The sequence below is a fragment of the Triturus cristatus genome, chromosome 1_1 (assembly GCF_964204655.1).
Source record: "Triturus cristatus chromosome 1_1, aTriCri1.1, whole genome shotgun sequence".
Lineage (NCBI taxonomy): Eukaryota > Metazoa > Chordata > Amphibia > Caudata > Salamandridae > Triturus > Triturus cristatus.
The window spans coordinates 1,144,072,855-1,144,099,347 of NC_140579.1; positions in this window are offsets into that span (position 1 = coordinate 1,144,072,855).

The window sequence follows — 26,493 nt, forward strand, 5'->3', positions numbered from 1 at the left end:
CTCAACCTGATCAGGTTCAAGCTCTTCAGGGACAGTTCCTTCAGGGTCCTCTAGATCAGCTTCCTGGGAAGGCTGATCATCACTCTGAGGCAGGGGGGAAGGCACAGCCTTGACCCTCCTGTTCTTCTTCTTGGTAGGTGCTTGGTCCATTGTTCCAGGATCCAAGACCTGTGGTTCAGTGAGGCACTTTTTGGCCTGTGACCTGGTCACAGCAAGGACATGTGATGATATACCTAACATCTCTGCATGAGTCCTGTACTCCACTTCTGACCATAGAGAACTCTCTAGGTCATTGCCCAACAAACATTCTACTGGGAGGTCTGCACTAACCACAACCCTTTTGAGGCCAGTTACCCCTCCCCATGAGAAGTTAACAACTGCCACACTGTGTGAAGTAGTGGCATTGCTGGCATTGGTCACCAGGTAGTTCTCACCTGGTATGTACTGTCCAGGGTCCACAAAGCCTGGTGTCACCATAGTGACACTGGCACATGTGTCCCTGTAGGCTTGAGCCACTTTGTCATTAATTAAAGGAGTCTGTCTGTACTTGCCCAGGTTACTGGGGCTCACAGTCAGGGACAAATCAATGTCCCCATCACAGATCAAGACTGCCTGTGTAAGGGTTCTGTCTAAGTCAGAATCTCCTTCAGTTCCCATAGTGATTCCCACTACACCCTTTGTCTGGGGACCAACACTGCTAACAGTAGTACTGGGAGCAGGTGCCTTAGGGGCAACAGTGTTGGGGGCTCCACCCTTTTTGCAATCACTAGTCCAGTGAGTTGTATTTTTGCAATGATTGCACCAGGGTTTCTTTTGACCTTCTTTCTTCTTTTTGGACTGTTGTTGGGACCCACCCTCCTTAGCAGTAGTTGGGGGCCCTGTTGAAGACTTCTGGTCTTTAGATTTCCGATCTCCACCCTTTTGGTCTGTTTTCTTCTGATCACCCCCTTGGCCCTGGTTCTGGTTCTTTTGCTTAACCCTGGTTCTGACCCATTTGTCTGCCTTCTTTCCCAATTCTTGGGGAGAGGTCAGATCAGAGTCAACCAAGTGTTGATGCAGTTGCTGGTTTTGACAGTTATTTAAAATCTGTTCTCTCATCATCAAATTATACAATCCTGTAAAATCAGATACCTTACTTCCCAGCAACCAACCCTCCAAAGCCTTAGTGGCACATTCAATGTATTCAGACCAGTCCTGAGTCTGTGTCTTTTGGGTGTCTCTGAACATTAACCTGTACTGCTCAGTGGTTAAGCCTAACCCATCAACTAGAACACTCTTCAGGACTCTGTAGTTTCTGACATCCTCTTCTCTAACAGTGAGGAGTCTGTCTCTGCCTCTTCCTTCAAAGGAGAGCCAGAGGATTGCTGCCCACTGATCTTCAGGAACCTGCTGTACTTTGCAGGCTCTCTCAAGAGCAGTTATCCACTTGTGGATGTCATCCCCACTTTTGTAGGGGGGCACAACCTTAGACAGGTTTCTATTATCGAAAACCCTATCTTTGTCCTTAGGGACAATGCTGCCACCAGTGGGTATAGACCCACTCTCTTTATGCTGTCTAGCCTTGCTAAGTTTCTCTTCCATCAGGGCTACTTCTAGCTCCTGCTTCCTGATCCTCAGCTGGGCCTCTTGCATCTTGGCCTCATGTTCCCTCCTCTGAGGGGTGGTCATCCTTCTCCTGGAGTGACCTTGAGAGCCTCTAGAGCCATGGGAAGCATTGGAGTCACCTGAGCGATTCCTTTGCCTTCCCAGCCCTGTGTTAAGTCCACTGGGGAGATCCAGTGGGTTGAACCCACTGTCAGTCCCCAATAGCCTTGGTTTAGCTGGGCCAAGTATAACACTTGGCACTGGGCTAGTTCTCCCTTCATCCTCACTACTGTCAGTATCCTTTTCACTCTCATCCTCTGTGGTAGGCATCCCATCTAAGGGGTGACTATTGGGAAGGGGTACTTCAGTGGCATCTTTAGAAGGGGGGCCTCCTGTTCCTGTCCCTAAGGGGGCTAACTGGGAAGCTTTCTTGAGTGCTCTCTGATTCTCATCATTCTGTAAGAGCTCTCTGAGCTCAGCAGAGTTTGGGTTCTTGGGCTGTTTAAGGCCTCTAAGAGTTGCCAAATGCCTGAGCTCATTCTGGTTAAGGGTAGCAAAGCTGGATGGTGCCCTCTGGGGGTCACTCTCAACAGAGATGGGTACAGTGGACCCCTCTGCCCCGGCCATTGCTCTTAAGTGTGGGTGGATGTGTTGCAATCTACCTACACTTGGGTTTACCTACTAAACCTATCTAGTAGTTGTAGTCAGGGTGTGCTACTCCCTTTGCTCTACAACAACTAAGTTCAGTAGAACTTATGTATATCTAATCTTGTTTTATATGTACCTACAGGTACCTATGTGATCTTTCAATTGGTAACCAAGAGATTACAATGGTAAAACACAGCAAGCTCAAATCCAACCGCTGCTCACCAATGTGAGAAGTTGGCCTGGTATATGCTGTTCACTAGTTCTAGTGACCACCTTGTACCATGCCAAGCAACCCTTATGGTGTGGTTGTAAGTCAACCTTTTCGGACTAGCTGCCCTAGTGGTAGCGTAGGCTAAGCAGTCTTTGAGGCTAAACTCGTGATGCGTGTTAAGCAAGCTGTTTTACCAATAGTAACCCCCTTTTATACCAATGAAAGGACACCACACAGATATATATTCAAAATATATATGTATTTATTTCTCAAAGTAACCCCTAGTCTCTTTATGAGCACAGGAGCACAAATCGTCAAACAAGATTATCACAGAATACACAGAAGTTGCACTTTATATGGATAGGCCCTGGTGGCCACTCGAACCATATACTAAAATAGTGGTATAAGTACCACGAACAGAAAAGGGAAAAGGCCTAGGGCCTCTAGAATCGCTGGGCCTACGAGGAGCTAACGTCAGTTAGTGACCAGGAGGTCCACGGGTGGCGTGTGCAGAGCAAATAGTCACACGCGTGCTCCCATAGGTTTCAATGGGTGCGTAAAAAGTACAAAGTTACTGCAAAAGGAATCTTCCGGATGACCTAGGAACTTAAGATTTGGAACACAGGCACTAGAGATGTATTACTACACATGGGCACCGGAGTACCAGCTTTACCTCACCCACAGGAAGCGGGTGCATAGGCCTCAAAGTGCGTCGGGTTTCTTCTATCTGTTCCGTTGAGCCTGGGACAAAGATGCTGCAGGCGGTCGGTCGGGAAGAGATGCAGTGGATCCAAGAGTGGATCGGAGATGTTGAAGACCTGTAAGCAGAGGGGACAGTGTTCACAGTCACTAGCCAGTGACCAGCGTGGCACCAGGTGGGTACCAGGCGATGTCGGGTGCAAACAGGTGATGAGGGGTAGCTTGTCTCCGCAGCCACGTGGTCCCTGAAGGTCGACGACGTCCAGGAGTTGGCTCACGAGCTGTTCCACGCAGGCTCTCGCTGTCGGCGGTGTCGGCGACTTGATCGAAGCAAACAAGCCTTGGCAAAAGCAATTGCAGGAGGATTCGGAAATCAGCTGTTGGTTCTGACCAGCAAGGTCAGAGGAACTGCTCCTTTGGAGGGGAGCAAGGGCCAGTCTGGAGCAACCAGACCAGCGGTGTTTGTCGTAGATTTCGTCGCCAAGATGGCCACTAGCCAGCGGGCCAGCAACCGGTTAGGCGCGTCGAGTGGCAAAATGCAGAAGGGCCCCACGCAGATCGTGGAGATGCTGGAGGGCTCACCTTTGGTGCAGATGCTGCTCGAGGGTTGGGCTTCTCAGGACCCAAAGCACAACTTGGAGGGAGCCTCGGTTGTTGCACTGGTCAGCTTGTCGTAGTTGTTCCAAGATGGCTGGCTCCACGTGTCTCGGTGCCTCCACGGGTCTCCTCTTTTCAGGGACTGTGGATCGGGCGGTGAGAGGTCTGGAGGTCCAGGTCTTGTCAGTCTCTGGGCTCGGGCTCCGGCGGGAGGCGGCGGCAAAGCAGACGGTGATTCGCTGGATGGTGCTTGCGTTAGCAAGGTGGTCACTCCCTGACCACAGGGGAGATTTTCTTCAGTCTTCTGTGCAGCAGAATGTCGAAGTTCCCGTCTTCTTCTTAGTTTCAAGTTGATTCCAGGATGTCTGAAGTCTTAGGACACAGCTCCTACCTTTATTCGGATTCTAGGGGCCGGACTACCTGCTAGGTCCCTCCCTATGGGTGGGACCAGGAAGGGGGGTGGTTACACCCCCAATCCTTTGTCCAGCTCGCCCCAGGCCCGGGACTGGTGTGCCCCAGGACCGGTTTGAACTGGCATATGCACCGAGGCTCCTTGTGAGCCACAGGCATGTCTGGTTTCTTTCAAGCCCTACCTGACCAATACACAAAATCCTGTCTGGGGTGGTGCATGCACCTCCCCTGGCAGGAAACCCTTTGTCCACACCTCCCAAGCTGGAAGGACTCCCAGCAGCAGGAGGGCAGACTTGTGTCTGTGGTGGCAGCATCCATTTTGTGGAGCTGAGGCTATGTCTGATTTTACCCGGGTTTCAGGTACTGTACATGTCGTGTCCCTCTAGAAGGGTGGAATGCTAACCCCGTCGCCAGAATTGGCGAGGGGTTAGTATTCCAATTCGTATGACACCTTACTCGACATGTTTTGATAAAGCCAAACCAAAGATAGCATTTAACCGCGAGGTTCATAATGCACTTAAGAGTATATGGTATGACGATATCTGGAAACAGTAGAAGGAAGTTGTTCCGACCACTGCAGACAGGCTCAGCTCATGCCAGAGCACCATCTCACATGGAACCAAGCACTCTGCCTTCAGGATTGTTAAGGCCTGCCATAGGAGTGACTTATAGGTTACCAGGTGTCCCATTTAAGGTTAGGTATAGGTATACTACACCTAAGTAAGAGGTGATTACACCAACTTACCCCAGCTGAGTGATCAGCCAGTTGTGTCAGATTGTTAGGCCAAGCCTGGGGTGGCATAATACATGCTGCAGCCCCTGGCAGGCCTTGGGTACACCAATGCCCTGGGTACCTAGTGTACACTGGTACAGGGGCTGACAGGGTGATCCACTTCCAATTGGTTATGCACCTAGGGTGCATAGTTTTAATTTAGTAGAGAGAACAGCAGGCTGGGGGTCTGATTGGCAGGCCCACAGCCTCAATATGTCAAAAACCAGTGAAGCAAAAAGCAAAAATTTGGGGTGACCATAGGATAGCAGACCCTACTCTCCTACATTTCCCAAGGTGCCCGCAGAGCTAGAGTTCAAAAACTACAGCTAGACATTTTGCCAAAAAAGGGTCATTTTTCACTGCGTAATTGAGGTGTGATCCCGTTGCGTTTTGCGCCATTTCCTGTCGCGGGCACTAGGCCGACCCACACAAGTGAGGTACTGTTTTTCTCGTAAGACTTTGGGGAATGCGGGGTGGGTGGAAATTTGTGGATCCACGCTGATTTCGGAACTTTCTACGACAGAAATGTGGGGAAAATGGTTTTTTTTGGACACATATTTAGGTTTGCAAGGGATTCTGGGTAACAGACCCTGGTGGGAGGCAGTCAAGTCACCCCATCCTGGATTCCCCTGGGTGTCTAGTTTTCAAAAATGTATAGGTTTGCTAGGTTTCCCAAGGTGTCCGCTGAGCTAGGGTTCAAAAACTACAGCTAGATATTTTGCCAAAAAAGGGTAATTTTTCACTGAGAAATTGAGGTGTGACCACGCTGCGTTTTGCGCCGTTTCCTGTCGCGGGAACTAGGCCGACCCACACAAGTGAGGTGCCGTTTTTCTCGTAAGACTTTGGGGAACGCGGGGTAGGTGGAAATTTGTGGATCCACGCAGATTCCGGAACTTTCCACCACAGAAATGTGGGGAAATGTGGTTTTTTTGACAATTTCTTAGGTTTGCAAGGGATTCTGGGTAACAGACACTGGTGGGAGGCAGTCAAATCACCCCATCCTGGATTCCCCTGGTTGTCCAGTTTAAAAAAATGTATAGGTTTGCTAGGTTTCCCAAGGTGCCCGCAGAGCTAGGTTTCAAAAACTACAGCTAGTCGTTTTGCCAAAAAAGGGTCATTTTTCACTGCGAAATTGAGGTGTGACCACATTGCATTTTGCGCCGTTTCCTGTCGCGGGCACTAGGCTGACCCACACAAGTGAGGTACTGTTATTCTTGTAAGACTTTGGGGAACGCGGGGTGGGTGGAAATTTGTGGATCCACGCAGATTCCGGAACTTTCCACCACAGAAATGTGGGGAAAATGTGTTTTTTTGACAATTGTTTAGGTTTGCAAGGGATTCTGGGTAACAGACCCTGGTGAGAGGCAGTCAAGTCACCTCATCCTGGATTCCCCTGGGTGTCTAGTTTTCAAAAATGTATAGGTTTGCTAGGTTTCCCAAGGTACCCGCAGAGCTAGGGTTCAAAAACTGCAGCTAGTCATTTTGCCAAAAAAGGGTAATTTTTCACTGCGAAATTGAGGTGTGACCACGATGCGTTTTGTGCCGTTTCCTGTCGCGGGCACTAGGCCGAACCACACAAGTGAGGTACCTTTTTCTCGTAAGACTTTGGGGAACGCGGGGTGGGTGGAAATTTGTGGATCCACGCTGATTCCGGAACTTTCCACCACAGAAATGTGGGGAAAATGTGTTTTTTTTGACAATTTTTTAGGTTTGCAAGGGATTCTGGGTAACAGACCCTGGTGGGAGGCAGTCAAGTCACCCCATCTTGGATTCCCCTGGATGTCTAGTGTTCAAAAATGTATAGGTTTGCTAGGTTTCCCAAGGTGCCCGCAGAGCTAGGGTTCAAAAACTACAGCTAGACATTTTGCCAAAAAAGGGTCATTTTTCACTGCGAAATTGAGGTGTGATCATGTTGTGTTTTGCGCCATTTCCTGTTGCGGGCACTAGGCCGACCCACACAAGTGACGTACGTTTTTCTCGTAAGACTTTGGGGAACGCGGGGTGGGTGGAAATTTGTGGATCCACGCTGATTCCGGAACTTTCCACGACAGAAATGTGGGGAAAATGTGGTTTTTTGGACAATTTTTTAGGTTTGCAAGGGATTCTGGGTAACAGACCCTGGTGGGAGGCCGTTAAGTCACCCCATCTTGGATTCCCCTGGGTGTCTAGTTTTCAAAAATGTATAGGTTTGCTAGGTTTCCCAAGGTGCCCGCAGAGCTAGAGTTCAAAAACTACAGCTAGACATTTTGCCAAAAAAGGGTCATTTTTCACTGCGTAATTGAGGTGTGATCCCGTTGCGTTTTGCGCCATTTCCTGTCGCGGGCACTAGGCCGACCCACACAAGTGAGGTACTGTTTTTCTCGTAAGACTTTGGGGAATGCGGGGTGGGTGGAAATTTGTGGATCCACGCAGAGTCCGGCACTTTCCACGACAGAAATGTGGGGAAAATGAGGGTTTTTTGACAATCTTTTAGGTTTGCAATGGATTCTGGGTAACAGACCCTGGTGGGAGGCAGTCAAGTCACCCCATCCTGGATTCCCCTGGGTGTCTAGTTTTCAAAAATGTATAGGTTTGCTAGGTTTCCCAAGGTGCCCGCAGAGCTAGGGTTCAAAAACTACAGCTAGTCATTTTGCCAAAAAAGGGTCATTTTTCACTGCGAAATTGAGGTGTGACCACGATGCGTTTTGCGACCTTTCCTGTCGCGAGCACTAGGCTGAACCACACAAGTGAGATACCGTTTTTCTCGTATGACTTTGGGGAACGTGGGGTGGGTGGAAATTTGTGGATCCACGCAGATTCCGGAACTTTCCACCACAGAAATGTGGGGAAAATGTGTTTTTTTGACAATTTTTTAGGTTTGCAAGGGATTCTGGGTAACAGACCATGGTGAGAGGCAGTCAAGTCACCCCATCCTGGATTCCCTTGGGTGTCTAGTTTTCAAAAATGTATAGGTGTGCTAGGTTTCCTGTAGGAGAGTAGGGTCTGCTATCCTATGGTCACCCCAAATTTTTGCTTTTTGCTTCACTGGTTTTTGACATATTGAGGCTGTGGGCCTGCCAATCAGACCCCCAGCCTGCTGTTCTCTCTACTATGTTAAAACTATGCACCCTAGGTGCATAACCAATTGGAAGTGGATCACCCTGTCAGCCCCTGTACCAGTGTACACTAGGTACCCAGGGCATTGGTGTACCCAAGGCCTGCCAGGGGCTGAAGCATGTATTATGCCACCCCAGGCTTGGCCTAACAATCTGACACAACTGGCTGATCACTCAGCTGGGGTAAGTTGGTGTAATCACCTCTTACTTAGGTGTAGTATACCTATACCTAACCTTAAATGGGACACATGGTAACCTATAAGTCACTCCTATGGCAGGCCTTAACAATCCTGAAGGCAGAGTGCTTGGTTCCATGTGAGATGGTGCTCTGGCATGAGCTGAGCCTGTCTGCAGTGGTCGGAACAACTTCCTTCTACTGTTTCCAGATATCGTCATACCATATACTCCTAAGTGCGTTATGAACCTCGCGGTTAAATGCTATCTTTGGTTTGGCTTTATCAAAACATGTCGAGTAAGGTATCATACGAATTGGAATACTAACCCCTCGCCAATTCTGGCGACGGGGTTAGCATTCCACCCTTCTAGAGGGACACGACATGTACAGTACCTGAAACCCGGGTAAAATCAGACATAGCCTCAGCTCCACAAAATGGATGCTGCCACCACAGACACAAGTCTGCCCTCCTGCTGCTGGGAGTCCTTCCAGCTTGGGAGGTGTGGACAAAGGGTTTCCTGCCAGGGGAGGTGCATGCACCACCCCAGACAGGATTTTGTGTATTGGTCAGGTAGGGCTTGAAAGAAACCAGACATGCCTGTGGCTCACAAGGAGCCTCGGTGCATATGCCAGTTCAAACCGGTCCTGGGGCACACCAGTCCCGGGCCTGGGGCGAGCTGGACAAAGGATTGGGGGTGTAACCACCCCCCTTCCTGGTCCCACCCATAGGGAGGGACCTAGCAGGTAGTCCGGCCCCTAGAATCCGCTTAAAGGTAGGAGCTGTGTCCTAAGACTTCAGACATCCTGGAATCAACTTAACACTAAGAAGAAGACGGGAACTTCGACGCTCTGCTGCACAGAGGACTGAAGCCAATCTCCCCTGTGGTCAGGGAGTGACCACCTTGCTAACGCAAGCACCATCCAGCGAATCAACGTCTGCTTTGCCGCCGCCTCCCGCCGGAGCCCGAGCCCAGAGACTGACAAGACCTGGACCTCCAGACCTCTCACCGCCCGATCCACAGTCCCTGAAGAGAGGAGACCCGTGGAGGCACCGAGACACGTGGAGCCAGCCATCTTGGAACGACTACGACAAGCTGACAAGTGCAACACCCGAGGCTCCCTCCAAGTTGTGCTTTGGGATCTGAGAATCCCAACACCCGAGCAGCATCTTCACCAAAGGTTAGCCCTCCAGCATCTCCACGATCTGCGTGGGGCCCTTCTGCATTTTGCCACTCGACGCGCCTAACCGGTTGCTGGCCCGCTGACTAGTAGCCATCTTGGCGACGAACTTCAAGAAATACACCACTGGTCTGGTTGCTCCAGACTGGCCCTTGCTCCCCTCCAAAGGAGCAGTCCTTCTGACCTTGCTGGTCAGAACCATCAGCTTATTTCATCTCCTACATCAATTGCTTTTGCCAAGGCTTGTTTGCATCGATCAAGTCGCCGACACCGCCGACAGCGAGAGCCTGCGTGGGACAGCTCGTGAACCGACTCCTGGACGTCGTCGACCTCCAGGGACCACGTGGCTGCAGAGACAAGCTACACCTTTCTTCCTGTTTGCACCTGACATTGCCTGGTACCCACCTGGTGCCACGCTGGTCACTGGCTAGTGACTGTGAACACTGTCCCCTCTGCTTACAGGTCTTCAACATCTCCGATCCACTCTTGGATCCACTGCATCTCTCCCGGACCGACCGCCTGCAGCATCTTTGTCTTCAGGCTCCACGGAACAGATAGAAGAAACCCGACGCACCTATGCACCCGCTTCCTGTGGGTGAGGTAAAGCTGGCACACCTGTGCCCAAGTGTAGTAATACATCTCTAGTGCCTGTGTTCCAAATCTTGAGTTCCTAGTCCATCCGGAAGATCCTCTTTGCAGTAACTTTGTACTTTTTACGCACCCATTGAAACCTATGGGAGCACGCGTGTGACTATTTGCTCTGCACACGCCACCCGTGGACCTCCTGGTCACTAACTGAGGTTAGCTCCTTGTAGGCCCAGCGATTCTAGAGGCCCTAGGCCTTTTCCCTTTTCTGTTCGTGGTACTTATACCACTATTTTAGTATATGGTTTGAGCGGCCACCAGGGCCTATCCATATAAAGTGCAACTTCTGTGTATTCTACTGTAATCTTGTTTGACGATTTGTGCTCCTGTGCTCATAAAGAGACTAGGGGTTACTTTGAGAAATAAATACATATATATTTTGAATATATATCTGTGTGGTGTCCTTTCATTGGTATAAAAGGGGGTTACATTTGGTAAAACAGCTGGCTTAACACGCTTCACGAGTTTAGCCTCAAAGACTGCTTAGCCTACGCTACCACTAGGGCAGCTAGTCCGAAAAGGTTGACTTACAACCACACCATAAGGGTTGCTTGGCATGGTACAAGGTGATCACTTTAACTAGTGAGCATCATATACCAGGCCAACTTCTCACATTGGTGAGCAGCGGTTGGATTTGAGCTTGCTGTGTTTTACCATTGTAATATCTTGGTTACCAATTGAAAGATCACATAGGTACCTGTAGGTACATATAAAACAAGATTAGATATGCATAAGTTCTACTGAACTTAGTTGTTGTAGAGCAAAGGGAGTAGCACACCCTGACTACAACTACTAGATAGGTTTAGTAGGTAAACCCAAGTGTAGGTAGATTGCAACACATCCACCCACACTTAAGAGCAATGGCCGGGGCAGAGGGGTCCACTGTACCCATCTCTGTTGAGAGTGACCCCCAGAGGGCACCATCCAGCTTTGCTACCCTTCACCAGAATGAGCTCAGGCATTTGGCAACTCTTAGAGGCCTTAAACAGCCCAAGAACTAGGCCTGGGCGAAGCACTACGCTACGCTCGCGTAGTTTGCGAAGTTCGCGCTACTTCGCACTACGCGAACTGCACGTAGCACAGTGCGAACACGCGTAGCGTAGTGTTGCGTAGTGCTGCGGTCATTTTTTGCTTGCTCGCGGTCCTCAACGTCAAGTTGGCGACCGCGAGCAAGCAAAATGACATCCTGGCGAGACTTTTTCCTTGTTCGCGATCGCGAGCATGGAAAATAAACCTCCCGGCGAGATTCCCAACGCGAGAAGGTCAGGTTTCTCATTGCGAGGGGTCGCGTATGCTCGCGACCGCTCGCGATGAGAAACTACCAGTTTGCGTTGAGAAAGCTGCAGCTCGAGTAAAAATCTACTCGAGCAGCAGAAAACTACAGCTCGCACTGTGCAAGATGCCATTTTCAATGATTGCACAGTGCCGGTTGCTTGTCCGCACTGTGCAATCATTGAAAACAACATCTTGCACAGTGCGAACATGTTACTTCGCAGTTCGCGAAGTGCTACGCGTAGCTCGCGTAGTGCGAACTTCACTTTGCGTAGCTTCGCGAAGTGCTACTTCGCGAACTACGCCCACCCTTACCAAGAACCCTACCTCTGCTGAGCTCAGAGAACTCTTACAAAATGATGAGAATCAGAGAGAACTCAGGAAAGCTTCCCAGTTAGCCCCCTTAGGGTCAGGAACAGGAGGCCCCCCTTCTGAAGATGCTACAGAGGTACCCAGTTCCAATAGCCATCCCTTAGATGAGAATCATACTACAGGGGAGGAAAGTGGTGAGGATACAGAAAGTAGTGATGATGAAGGGAGAACTAGCCCAGTGCCAAGTGTTATACTTGGCCCAGCTAAACTAAGGCTATTGGGGATTGACAGTGGGTTTACCCCATTGGATCTCCCCAGTGGACTTAACACAGGGCTTGGGAGGCAAAGGAATCGCTCAGGTGACTCCAATGCTTCCCATGGCTCTAGAGGCTCTCAAGGTCACTCCAGGAAAAGGATGACCACCCCTCAGAGGAGGGAACATGAGGCCAGAATGCAGGAAGCCCAGCTGAGGATCAGGAAGCAGGAGCTAGAAGTAGCCCTGATGGAAGAAAAACTGAACAAGGCTAGGCAACCTAGAGAGAGTGGGTCTATACCCACTGGTGGCAGCATTGTCCCTAAGGACAAAGATAGGATCTTTGATAATAGGAACCTGTCTAAGGTTGTGCCCCCCTACAAAAGTGGGGATGACATCCACAAATGGATAACTGCTCTTGAGAGAGCCTGCAAAGTACAGCAGGTTCCTGAAGACCAGTGGGCAGCAATCCTCTGGCTCTCCTTTGAAGGAAGAGGCAGAGACAGACTCCTCACTGTTAGAGAAGAGGATGTCAGAAACTACAGAGTCCTGAAGAGTGTTCTGGTAGATGGGTTAGGCTTAACCACTGAACAGTACAGGTTAATGTTCAGAGACACCCAAAAGACACAGACTCAGGACTGGTCTGAATATGTTGAATGTGCCACTAAGGCTTTGGAGGGTTGGTTGCTGGGAAGTAAGGTATCTGATTTTACAGGATTGTATAATTTGATGATGAGAGAACAGATTTTAAAAACCGGTCAAAACCAGCAACTGCATCAACACTTGGTTGACTCTGATCTGACCTCTCCCCAAGAATTGGGAAAGAAGGCAGACAAATGGGTCAGAACCAGGGTTAAGCAAAAGAACCAGAACCGGGGCCAAGGGGGTGATCAGAAGAAAACAGACCAAAAGGGTGGAGATCAGAAATCTAAAGACCAGAAGTCTTCAACAGGGCCCCAAACTACTGCTAAGGAGGGTGGGTCCCAACAACAGTCCAAAAAGAAGAAAGAAGGTCAAAAGAAACCCTGGTGCAATCATTGCAAGAATACAACTCACTGGACTAGTGATTGCAAAAAGGGTGGAGCCCCCAACACTGTTGCCCCTAAGGCACCTGCTCCCAGTACTACTGTTAGCAGTGTTGGTCCCCAGACAAAGGGTGTAGTGGGAATCACTATGGGAACTGAGGGAGATTCTGACTTAGACAGAACCCTGACACAGGCAGTCTTGATCTGTGATGGGGACATTGATTTGTCCCTGACTGTGAGCCCCAGTAACCTGGGCAAGTACAGACAGACTCCTTTAATTAATGACTAAGTGGCTCAAGCCTACAGGGACACATGTGCCAGTGTCACTATGGTGACACCAGGCTTTGTGGACCCTGGACAGTACATACCAGGTGAGAACTACCTGGTGACCAATGCCAGCAATGCCACTACTTCACATAGTGTGGCAGTTGTTAACTTCTCATGGGGAGGGGTAACTGGCCTCAAAAGGGTTGTGGTTAGTGCAGACCTCCGAGTAGAATGTTTGTTGGGCAATGACCTAGAGAGTTCTCTATGGTCAGAAGTGGAGTACAGGACTCATGCAGAGATGTTAGGTATATCATCACATGTCCTTGCTGTGACTAGGTCACAGGCCAAAAAGTGCCTCACTGAACCTCAGGTCTTGGATCCTGGAACAATGGACCAAGCACCTACCAAGAAGAAGAACAGGAGGGTCAAGGCTGTGCCTTCCCCCCTGCCTCAGAGTGATGATCAGCCTTCCCAGGAAGCTGATCTAGAGGACCCTGAAGGAACTGTCCCTGAAGAGCTTGAACCTGATCAGGTTGAGTTTCTGGGGACAGGGGGACCTTCAAGGGCTGACTTGAGGCAGGCTCAGTTATCCTGTCCCTCTCTTGAACCCCTCAGACAGCTGGCTGCTGCTGCGGCTGCTGGGAATGCTCAAGGTACCCATAAAGTGTATTGGGATGAAGGGCTCCTTTATTCAGAGGCTAGAGACCCCAAGCCTGGTGCTACCAGGAGGTTGGTTATACCTCTGCAATTTAGGGGCTTCCTTCTTACCTTGGCCCATGATATTCCTTTAGCAGGACACTTAGGCCAGAACAAGACTTGGGACAGGCTTGTCCCTCACTTTCACTGGCCTCATATGAATGAAGATACAAAGGAGTTTTGTCGCTCCTGTGTTACCTGCTAAGCCAGTGGCAAATCAGGTGGCACAACAAAGGCCCCCCTAATACCACTACCTGTGGTGGGGGTCCCCTTTGAAAGAGTGGGAATAGACATAGTGGGTCCCATGGATCCTCCCACTGCATCTGGGCACAGATTTATACTGGTGGTAGTGGATCATGCCACCAGGTATCCAGAGGCAATTCCCCTTAGGACCACTACAGCTCCTGTTGTGGCCAGGGCCCTGCTGGGAGTATTCTCCAGAGTGGGATTTCCTAAGGAGGTAGTATCTGACAGAGGTACCAACTTTATGTCAGGATACTTGACAGCTATGTGGAAGGAATGTGGTGTCAACTACAAGTTCACCACCCCTTATCACCCACAATGCAATGGGCTTGTTGAGAGATTCAACAAGACCCTAAAGGGTATGATCAAAGGATTACCTTAAAAGCTCAGGCGAAGATGGGACATCCTTCTACCCTGCCTTCTGTTTGCTTACAGAGAGGTCCCCCAAAAAGGAGTTGGCTACAGCCCCTTTGAATTGTTGTTTGGGCACCCTGTGAGAGGCCCACTGTGTTTGGTGAAGGAAGGATGGGAGTGACCTCTCAAAAAGCCTAAGCTAGACATAGTGGACTATGTACTTGGTCTCCGCTCCAGGATGGCTGAGTATATGGAGAAGGCATCCAAAAACCTTGAGGCAAGCCAGGCCTTACAGAAAGCTTGGCATGACCAAAAGGCTGTCTTGGTTGAGTTTCAGCCAGGACAGAAGGTATGGGTGTTGGAGCCAGTGGCCCCAGCAGCACTCCAAGACAAATGGTCTGGACCCCATACAATCCTGGAAAAGAAGGGAGAGGTCACCTACTTGGTCGACCTAGGAACTCCCAGGAGTCCCCACAGGGTACTCCATGTTAACAGGCTTAACGCATATGTTGACAGGGCAGACATGGGCTTGCTCATGGCTACAGATGAGGGACAGGAGGAAGAGAGTGACCCTCTCCCAGACCTGTTGTCTCAGAACCCTGAAGATGGCTCAGTGGAAGGAGTGACCCTTGGAGGCAACCTCACTGCCCATCAGCAGACTGAATGTAGACAGGTTCTACAATCATTTTCACATATGTTTTCCTTGATACCTAGTCAAACTGACTGGTGTACCCATGTGGTGGACACTGGTGACAGTCTGCCTGTAAAGAACAAGCTTTACAGGCAACCTGACCACGTCAGGGACTGTATAAAGGCTGAGGTACATAAAATGCTGGAATTAGGTGTCATTGAACCCTCAGAGAGCCCCTGGGCTAGCCCAGTGGTTCTGGTCCCCAAACCTCACACCAAAGATGGCAAGAGAGAGATGAGGTTCTGTGTGGATTACAGAGGACTCAATGCTGTCACCAGGACAGATGCACACCCTATTCCAAGGGCAGATGAGCTCATATACAAACTAGCTTCTGCAAAGTTTTTGAGCACATTTGACTTAACAGCTGGCTATTGGCAAATCAGATTAGCTGAGGAGTCTAAGGCCAAAACAGCATTCTCAACCCCAGGTGGGCACTACCAGTTTGTGGTGATGCCCTTTGGTCTGAAGAATGCACCTGCCACCTTCCAAAGGCTGGTGAACCAAGTCCTTACTGGGTTGGATGACTTTTGCGCAGCATATCTTGATGACATTGCTGTCTTTAGCTCCACCTGGGAGGATCACCTGATCCACCTGAAGAAGGCTCTTGATGCTCTGCAAAGGGCAGGCCTCACTATCAAGGCTACTAAGTGCCAGATAGGGCAGAGTAAGGTTGTATATTTGGGCCACCTTGTAGGTGGAGGCCAAGTTCAACCACTGGAGAGTAAGATACAATCCATCAAGGACTGGTCCCCTCCAACCACCCAGACTCAAGTTCGAGCTTTCTTGGGCTTGACTGGGTACTACAGGAAGTTTGTTAAGAACTATGGGTCCATTGTGACTCCTCTTAATGATCTGACATCGAAGAAGATGCCCAAAAAGGTTCAGTGGACAGTAAGCTGTCAAACGGCATTTGATGACCTGAAGGAGGCCATGTGCTCTGCACCTATCCTGAAAAGTCCTGACTACTCCAAAGAGTTTATTGTCCAAACAGATGCTTCTGAGTTGGGTGTGGGAGCTGTGCTGTCACAACTTAATGTAGATGGTCAAGACCAACCCATTGCTTTTATTAGCAGAAGGTTGACCCCCAGAGAGAAGAATTGGTCAGCTATTGAGAGGGAGGCCTTTGCTGTGGTGTGGGCCCTGAAGAAGCTGAGGCCATACTTGTTTGGCACTCACTTCAAGATTCAGACCGACCATAAGCCCCTCTTGTGGCTAAATCAGATGAAGGGTGAAAACCCCAAACTGCTTAGGTGGTCCATTTCCCTACAGGGTATGGACTTTACAGTGGAGCACCGGCCAGGTACTGACCATGGGAATGCAGATGGTCTCTCCAGGTACTTCCACTTAGGACATGAAGACGAGACTGGTCAAGGCTAGTTTAATGTCCCAGCGTTTGGGGGGGTTGTGTAGGAGAGTAGGGTCTGCTATCCTATGGTCACCCCAAATTTTTGCTTTTTGCTTCACTGGTTTTTGACATATTGAGGCTGTGGGCCTGCCAATCAGACCCCCAGCCTGCTGTTCTCTCTACTAAGTTAAAACTATGCACCCTAGGTGCATAACCAATTGGAAGTGGATCACCCTGTCAGCCCCTCTACCAGTGTACACTAGGTACCCAGGGCATTGGTGTACCCAAGGCCTGCCAGGGGCTGAAGCATGTATTATGCCACCCCAGGCTTGGCCTAACAATCTGACACAACTGGCTGATCACTCAGCTGGGGTAAGTTGGTGTAATCACCTCTTACTTAGGTGTAGTATACCTATACCTAACCTTAAATGGGACACATGGTAACCTATAAGTCACTCCTATGGCAGGCCTTAACAATCCTGAAGGCAGAGTGCTTGGTTCCATGTGAGATGGTGCTCTGGCATGAGCTGAGCCTGTCTGCAGTGGTCGGAACAACTTCCTTCTACTGTTTCCAGATATCGTCATACCATATACTCCTAAGTGCGTTATGAACCTCGCGGTTAAATGCTATCTTTGGTTTGGCTTTATCAAAACATGTCGAGTAAGGTGTCATACGAATTGGAATACTAACCCCTCGCCAATTCTGGCGACGGGGTTAGCATTCCACCCTTATAGAGGGACACGACATGTACAGTACCTGAAACCCGGGTAAAATCAGACATAGCCTCAGCTCCACAAAATGGATGCTGCCACCACACACACAAGTCTGCCCTCCTGCTGCTGGGAGTCCTTCCAGCTTGGGAGGTGTGGACAAAGGGTTTCCTGCCAGGGGAGGTGCGTGCACCACCCCAGACAGGATTTTGTGTATTGGTCAGGTAGGGCTTGAAAGAAACCAGACATGCCTGTGGCTCACAAGGAGCCTCGGTGCATATGCCAGTTCAAACCGGTCCTGGGGCACACCAGTCCCGGGCCTGGGGCGAGCTGGACAAAGGATTGGGGGTGTAACCACCCCCCTTCCTGGTCCCACCCATAGGGAGGGACCTAGCAGGTAGTCCGGCCCCTAGAATCCGCTTAAAGGTAGGAGCTGTGTCCTAAGACTTCAGACATCCTGGAATCAACTTAACACTAAGAAGAAGACGGGAACTTCGACGCTCTGCTGCACAGAGGACTGAAGCCCATCTCCCCTGTGGTCAGGGAGTGACCACCTTGCTAACGCAAGCACCATCCAGCGAATCAACGTCTGCTTTGCCGCCGCCTCCCGCCGGAGCCCGAGCCCAGAGACTGACAAGACCTGGACCTCCAGACCTCTCACCGCCCGATCCACAGTCCCTGAAAAGAGGAGACCCGTGGAGGCACCGAGACACGTGGAGCCAGCCATCTTGGAACGACTACGGCAAGCTGACAAGTGCAACACCCGAGGCTCCCTCCAAGTTGTGCTTTGGGATCTGAGAAGCCCAACACCCGAGCAGCATCTGCACCAAAGGTGAGCCCTCCAGCATCTCCACGATCTGCGTGGGGCCCTTCTGCATTTTGCCACTCGACGCGCCTAACCGGTTGCTGGCCCGCTGACTAGTAGCCATCTTGGCGACGAACTTCAAGAAATACACCGCTGGTCTGGTTGCTCCAGACTGGCCCTTGCTCCCCTCCAAAAGAGCAGTCCTTCTGACCTTGCTGGTCAGAACCATCAGCTTATTTCATCTCCTACAACAATTGCTTTTGCCAAGGCTTGTTTGCATCGATCAAGTCGCCGACACCGCCGACAGCGAGAACTTGCGTGGGACAGCTCGTGAACCGACTCCTGGACGTCGTCGACCTCCAGGGACCACGTGGCTGCAGAGACAAGCTACACCTTTCTTCCTGTTTGCACCCGACATTGCCTGGTACCCACCTGGTGCCACGCTGGTCACTGGCTAGTGACTGTGAACACTCTCCCCTCTGCTTACAGGTCTTCAACATCTCCGATCCACTCTTGGATCCACTGCATCTCTCCCGGACCGACCGCCTGCAGCATCTTTGTCTTCAGGCTCCACGGAACAGATAGAAGAAACCCGACGCACTACGAGGCATATGCACCCGCTTCCTGTGGGTGAGGTAAAGCTGGCACACCTGTGCCCAAGTGTAGTAATACATCTCTAGTGCCTGTGTTCCAAATCTTGAGTTCCTAGTCCATCCGGAAGATCCTCTTTGCAGTAACTTTGAACTTTTTACGCACCCATTGAAACCTATGGGAGCACGCGTGTGACTATTTGCTCTGCACACGCCACCCGTGGACCTCCTGGTCACTAACTGAGGTTAGCTCCTTGTAGGCCCAGCAATTCTAGAGGCCCTAGGCCTTTTCCCTTTTCTGTTCGTGGTACTTATACCACTATTTTAGTATATGGTTTGAGCGGCCACCAGGGCCTATCCATATAAAGTGCAACTTCTGTGTATTCTACTGTAATCTTGTTTGACGATTTGTGCTCCTGTGCTCATAAAGAGACTAGGGGTTACTTTGAGAAATAAATACATATATATTTTGAATATATATCTGTGTGGTGTCCTTTCATTGGTATAAAAGGGGGTTACATTTGGTAAAACAGCTGGCTTAACACGCTTCACGAGTTTAGCCTCAAAGACTGCTTAGCCTACGCTACCACTAGGGCAGCTAGTCCGAAAAGGTTGACTTACAACCACACCATAAGGGTTGCTTGGCATGGTACAAGGTGATCACTTTAACCCCTTCGATGCTGCGCAGATTCCGCCGCTGTGCTGACGGAATCTTGCGCGGGCGTGGTCATGACGGAATGGTTCCGTCATGAGCACAGCTCAACCGTGGGTCATGACGGAACCATTCCGTCATGAGCACCGAAGGGGTTAACTAGTGAGCATCATATACCAGGCCAACTTCTCACATTTCCCAAGGTACCCGCAGAGCTAGGGTTCAAAAACTGCAGCTAGTCATTTTGCCAAAAAAGGTTAATTTTTCACTGCGAAATTGAGGTGTGACCACGATGCGTTTTGTGCCGTTTCCTGTCGCGGGCACTAGGCCGAACCCCACAAGTGAGGTACCTTTTTCTCGTAAGACTTTAGGGAACGCGGGGTGGGTGTAAATTTGTGGATCCACGCTGATTACGGAACTTTCCACCACAGAAATGTGTGGAAAATGTGTTTTTTTGGACAATTTTTTAGGTTTGCAAGGGATTCTGGGTAACAGACCCTGGTGGGAGGCAGTCAAGGCACCCAATATTGGATTCCCCTGGGTGTCTAGTTTTCAAAAATGTATAGGTTTGCTAGGTTTCCCAAGGTGCCCGCAGAGCTAGGGTTCAAAAACTACAGCTAGACATTTTGCCAAAAAAGGGTCATTTTTCACTGCGAAATTGAGGTGTGATCACGTTGCGTTTTGCGCCATTTCCTGTTTAGGGCACTAGGCCGACCCACACAAGTGAGGTACTGTTTTTCTCGTAAGACTTTGGGGAACGCGGGGTGAGTGGAAATTTGTGGATCCACGCTGATTCCGGAACTTTCCACGACAGAAATGTGGGGAAAATGTGGTTTTTGGGACAATTTTTTAGGTTTGCAAGGGATTCTGGGTAACAGACCCTAGTGGGAGGCAGTCAAGTCACCCCATCTTGGATTCCCCTGGGTGTCTAGTTTTCAAAAATGTATAGGTTTGCTAGGTTTCCCAAGGTGCCCGCAGAGCTAGAGTTCAAAAACTACAGCTAGAAATTTTGCCAAAAATGGGTCATTTTTCACTGCGAAATTGAGGTGTGATCCCGTTGCGTTTTGCACCATTTCCTGTCGCGGGCACTAGGCCGACCCACACAAGTGAGGTACTGTTTTTCTCGTAAGACTTTGGGGAATGCGGGGTGGGTGGAAATTTGTGGATCCACGCAGAGTCCGGCACTTTCCACGACAGAAATGTGGGGAAAATGAGGGGTTTTTGACAATTTTTTAGGTTTGCAATGGATTCTGGGTAACAGACCCTGGTGGGAGGCAGTCAAGTCACCCCATCCTGGATTCCCCTGGGTGTCTAGTTTTCAAAAATGTATAGGCTTGCTAGGTTTCCTAAGGTGCCCGCAGAGCTAGGGTTCAAAAACTACAGCTAGTCATTTTGCCAAAAAAGGGTCATTTTTCACTGCGAAATTGAGGTGTGACCACGATGCGTTTTGCGACCTTTCCTGTCGCGAGCACTAGGCCGAACCACACAAGTGAGATACCGTTTTCTCGTATGACTTTGGGGAACATGGGGTGGGTGGAAATTTGTGGATCCACGCAGATTCCGGAACTTTCCACCACAGAAATGTGGGGAAAATGTGTTTTTTTGACAATTTTTTAGGTTTGCAAGGGATTCTGGGTAACAGACCCTGGTGAGAGGCAGTCAAGTCACCCCATCCTGGATTCCCCTGGGTGTCTAGTTTTCAAAAATGTATAGGTGTGCTAGGTTTCCCAAGGTACCCGCAGAGCTAGGGTTCAAAAACTGCAGCTAGTCATTTTGCCAAAAAAGGTTAATTTTTCACTGCGAAATTGAGGTGTGACCACGATGCGTTTTGTGCCGTTTCCTGTCGCGGGCACTAGGCCGAACCCCACAAGTGAGGTACCTTTTTCTCGTAAGACTTTGGGGAACGCGGGGTGGGTGGAAATTTGTGGATCCACGCTGATTCCGGAACTTTCCACGACAGAAATGTGGGGAAAATGTGGTTTTTTGGACAATTTTTTAGGTTTGCAAGGGATTCTGGGTAACGGACCCTGGTGGGAGGCCGTTAAGTCACCCCATCTTGGATTCCCCTGGGTGTCTAGTTTAAAAAAATGTATAGGTTTGCTAGGTTTCCCAAGGTGCCCGCAGAGCTAGGGTTCAAAAACTACAGCTAGTCGTTTTGCCAAAAAAGGGTCATTTTTCACTGCGAAATTGAGGTGTGACCACATTGCATTTTGCGCCGTTTCCTGTCGCGGGCACTAGGCTGACCCACACAAGTGAGGTACTGTTATTCTTGTAAGACTTTGGGGAACGCGGGGTGGGTGGAAATTTGTGGATCCACGCAGATTCCGGAACTTTCCACCACAGAAATGTGGGGAAAATGTGTTTTTTTGACAATTGTTTAGGTTTGCAAGGGATTCTGGGTAACAGACCCTGGTGAGAGGCAGTCAAGTCACCCCATCCTGGATTCCCCTGGGTGTCTAGTTTTCAAAAATGTATAGGTTTGCTAGGTTTCCCAAGGTGCCCGCAGAGCTAGGGTTCAAAAACTACAGCTAGACATTTTGCCAAAAAAGGGTCATTTTTCACTGCGAAATTGAGGTGTGATCCCGTTGCGTTTTGCACCATTTCCTGTCGCGGGCACTAGGCCGACCCACACAAGTGAGGTACTGTTTTTCTCGTAAGACTTTGGGGAATGCGGGGTGGGTGGAAATTTGTGGATCCACGCAGAGTCCGGCACTTTCCACGACAGAAATGTGGGGAAAATGAGGGGTTTTTGACAATTGTTTAGGTTTGCAATGGATTCTGGGTAACAGACCCTGGTGGGAGGCAGTCAAGTCACCCCATCCTGGATTCCCCTGGGTGTCTAGTTTTCAAAAATGTATAGGTTTGCTAGGTTTCCTAAGGTGCCCGCAGAGCTAGGGTTCAAAAACTACAGCTAGTCATTTTGCCAAAAAAGGGTCATTTTTCACTGCGAAATTGAGGTGTGACCACGATGCGTTTTGCGACCTTTCCTGTCGCGAGCACTAGGCCGAACCACACAAGTGAGATACCGTTTTTCTCGTATGACTTTGGGGAACATGGGGTGGGTGGAAATTTGTGGATCCACGCAGATTCCGGAACTTTCCACCACAGAAATGTGGGGAAAATGTGTTTTTTTGACAATTTTTTAGGTTTGCAAGGGGTTCTGGGTAACAGACCCTGGTGAGAGGCAGTCAAGTCACCCCATCCTGGATTCCCCTGGGTGTCTAGTTTTTAAAAATGTATAGGTGTGCTAGGTTTCCCAAGGTACCCGCAGAGCTAGGGTTCAAAAACTGCAGCTAGTCATTTTGCCAAAAAAGGTTAATTTTTCACTGCGAAATTGAGGTGTGACCACGATGCATTTTGTGCCGTTTCCTGTCGCGGGCACTAGGCCGAACCCCACAAGTGAGGTACCTTTTTCTCGTAAGACTTTGGGGAACGCGGGGTGGGTGGAAATTTGTGGATCCACGCTGATTCCGGATTTTTCCACGACAGAAATGTGGGGAAAATGTGGTTTTTTGGACAATTTTTTAGGTTTGCAAGGGATTCTGGGTAACAGACCCTGGTGGGAGGCCGTTAAGTCACCCCATCTTGGATTCCCCTGGGTGTCTAGTTTAAAAAAATGTATAGGTTTGCTAGGTTTCCCAAGGTGCCCGCAGAGCTAGGGTTCAAAAACTACAGCTAGTCGTTTTGCCAAAAAAGGGTCATTTTTCACTGCGAAATTGAGGTGTGACCACATTGCATTTTGCGCCGTTTCCTGTCGCGGGCACTAGGCTGACCCACACAAGTGAGGTACTTTTATTCTTGTAAGACTTTGGGGAACGCTGGGTGGGTGGAAATTTGTGGATCCACGCAGATTCCGGAACTTTCCACCACAGAAATGTGGGGAAAATGTGTTTTTTTGACAATTGTTTAGGTTTGCAAGGGATTCTGGGTAACAGACCCTGGTGAGAGGCAGTCAAGTCACCCCATCCTGGATTCCCCTGGGTGTCTAGTTTTCAAAAATGTATAGGTTTGCTAGGTTTCCCAAGGTACCCGCAGAGCTAGGGTTCAAAAACTGCAGCTAGTCATTTTGCCAAAAAAGGTTAATTTTTCACTGCGAAATTGAGGTGTGACCACGATGCGTTTTGTGCCGTTTCCTGTCGCGGGCACTAGGCCGAACCACACAAGTGAGGTACCTTTTTCTCGTAAGACTTTGGGGAACGCGGGGTGGGTGGAAATTTGTGGATCCACGCTGATTCCGGAACTTTCCACCACAGAAATGTGGGGAAAATGTGTTTTTTTGACAATTGTTTAGGTTTGCAAGGGATTCTGGGTAACAGACCCTGGTGAGAGGCAGTCAAGTCACCCCATCCTGGATTCCCCTGGGTGTCTAGTTTTCAAAAATGTATAGGTTTGCTAGGTTTCCCAAGGTGCCCGCAGAGCTAGGGTTCAAAAACTACAGCTAGACATTTTGCCAAAAAAGGGTCATTTTTCACTGCGAAATTGAGGTGTGATCCCGTTGCGTTTTGCACCATTTCCTGTCGCGGGCACTAGGCCGACCCACACAAGTGAGGTACTGTTTTTCTCGTAAGACTTTGGGGAATGCGGGGTGGGTGGAAATTTGTGGATCCACGCAGAGTCCGGCACTTTCCACGACAGAAATGTGGGGAAAATGAGGGGTTTTTGACAATTGTTTAGGTTTGCAATGGATTCTGGGTAACAGACCCTGGTGGGAGGCAGTCAAGTCACCCCATCCTGGATTCCCCTGGGTGTCTAGTTTTCAAAAATGTATAGGTTTGCTAGGTTTCCTAAGGTTCCCGCAGAGCTAGGGTTCAAAAACTACAGCTAGTCATTTTGCCAAAAAAGGGTCATTTTTCACTGCGAAATTGAGGTGTGACCACGATGCGTTTTGCGACCTTTCCTGTCGCGAGCACTAGGCCGAACCACACAAGTGAGATACCGTTTTTCTCGTATGACTTTGGGGAACATGGGGTGGGTGGAAATTTGTGGATCCACGCAGATTCCGGAACTTTCCACCACAGAAATGTGGGGAAAATGTGTTTTTTTGACAATTTTTTAGGTTTGCAAGGGGTTCTGGGTAACAGACCCTGGTGAGAGGCAGTCAAGTCACCCCATCCTGGATTCCCCTGGGTGTCTAGTTTTCAAAAATGTATAGGTGTGCTAGGTTTCCCAAGGTACCCGCAGAGCTAGGGTTCAAAAACTGCAGCTAGTCATTTTGCCAAAAAAGGTTAATTTTTCACTGCGAAATTGAGGTGTGACCACGATGCATTTTGTGCCGTTTCCTGTCGCGGGCACTAGGCCGAACCCCACAAGTGAGGTACCTTTTTCTCGTAAGACTTTGGGGAACGCGGGGTGGGTGGAAATTTGTGGATCCACGCTGATTCCGGATTTTTCCACGACAGAAATGTGGGGAAAATGTGGTTTTTTGGACAATTTTTTAGGTTTGCAAGGGATTCTGGGTAACAGACCCTGGTGGGAGGCCGTTAAGTCACCCCATCTTGGATTCCCCTGGGTGTCTAGTTTAAAAAAATGTATAGGTTTGCTAGGTTTCCCAAGGTGCCCGCAGAGCTAGGGTTCAAAAACTACAGCTAGTCGTTTTGCCAAAAAAGGGTCATTTTTCACTGCGAAATTGAGGTGTGACCACGATGCGTTTTGTGCCGTTTCCTGTCGCGGGCACTAGGCCGAACCACACAAGTGAGGTACCTTTTTCTCGTAAGACTTTGGGGAACGCGGGGTGGGTGGAAATTTGTGGATCCACGCTGATTCCGGAACTTTCCACCACAGAAATGTGGGGAAAATGTGTTTTTTTTGACAATTTTTTAGGTTTGCAAGGGATTCTGGGTAACAGACCCTGGTGGGAGGCAGTCAAGTCACCCCATCTTGGATTCCCCTGGATGTCTAGTGTTCAAAAATGTATAGGTTTGCTAGGTTTCCCAAGGTACCCGCAGAGCTAGGGTTCAAAAACTGCAGCTAGTCATTTTGCCAAAAAAGGTTAATTTTTCACTGCGAAATTGAGGTGTGACCACGATGCGTTTTGTGCCGTTTCCTGTCGCGGGCACTAGGCCGAACCACACAAGTGAGGTACCTTTTTCTCGTAAGACTTTGGGGAACGCGGGGTGGGTGGAAATTTGTGGATCCACGCTGATTCCGGAACTTTCCACCACAGAAATGTGGGGAAAATGTGGTTTTTTGGACAATTTTTTAGGTTTGCAATGGATTCTGGGTAACAGACCCTGGTGGGAGGCAGTCAAGTCACCCCATCCTGGATTCCCCTGGGTGTCTAGTTTTCAAAAATGTATAGGTTTGCTAGGTTTCCCAAGGTGCCCGCAGAGCTAGGGTTCAAAAACTACAGCTAGTCATTTTGCCAAAAAAGGGTCATTTTTCACTGCGAAATTGAGGTGTGACCACGATGCGTTTTGCGACCTTTCCTGTCGCGAGCACTAGGCCGAACCACACAAGTGAGATACCGTTTTTCTCGTATGACTTTGGGAAACGTGGAGTGGGTGGAAATTTGTGGATCCACGCAGATTCCGGAACTTTCCACCACAGAAATGTGGGGAAAATGTGTTTTTTTGACAATTTTTTAGGTTTGCAAGGGATTCTGGGTAACAGACCCTGGTGAGAGGCAGTCAAGTCACCCCATCCTGGATTCCCCTGGGTGTCTAGTTTTCAAAAATGTATAGGTGTGCTAGGTTTCCCAAGGTACCCGCAGAGCTAGGGTTCAAAAACTGCAGCTAGTCTTTTTGCCAAAAAAGGTTAATTTTTCACTGCGAAATTGAGGTGTGACCACGATGTGTTTTCTGCCGTTTCCTGTCGCGGGCACTAGGCCGAACCCCACAAGTGAGGTACCTTTTTCTCGTAAGACTTCGGGGAACGCGGGGTGGGTGGAAATTTGTGGATCCACGCTGATTACGGAACTTTCCACCACAGAAATGTGTGTAAAATGTGGTTTTTTTGACAATTTTTTAGGTTTGCAAGGGATTCTGGGTAACAGACCCTGGTGGGAGGCAGTCAAGGCACCCCATCTTGGATTCCCCTGGGTGTCTAGTTTTCAAAAATGTATAGGTTTGCTAGGTTTCCCAAGGTGCCAGCAGAGCTAGGGTTCAAAAACTACAGCTAGACATTTTGCCAAAAAAGGGTCATTTTTCACTGCGAAATTGAGGTGTGATCACGTTGCGTTTTGCGCCATTTCCTGTTGAGGGCACTAGGCCGACCCACACAAGTGAGGTACTGTTTTTCTCGTAAGACTTTGGGGAATGCGGGG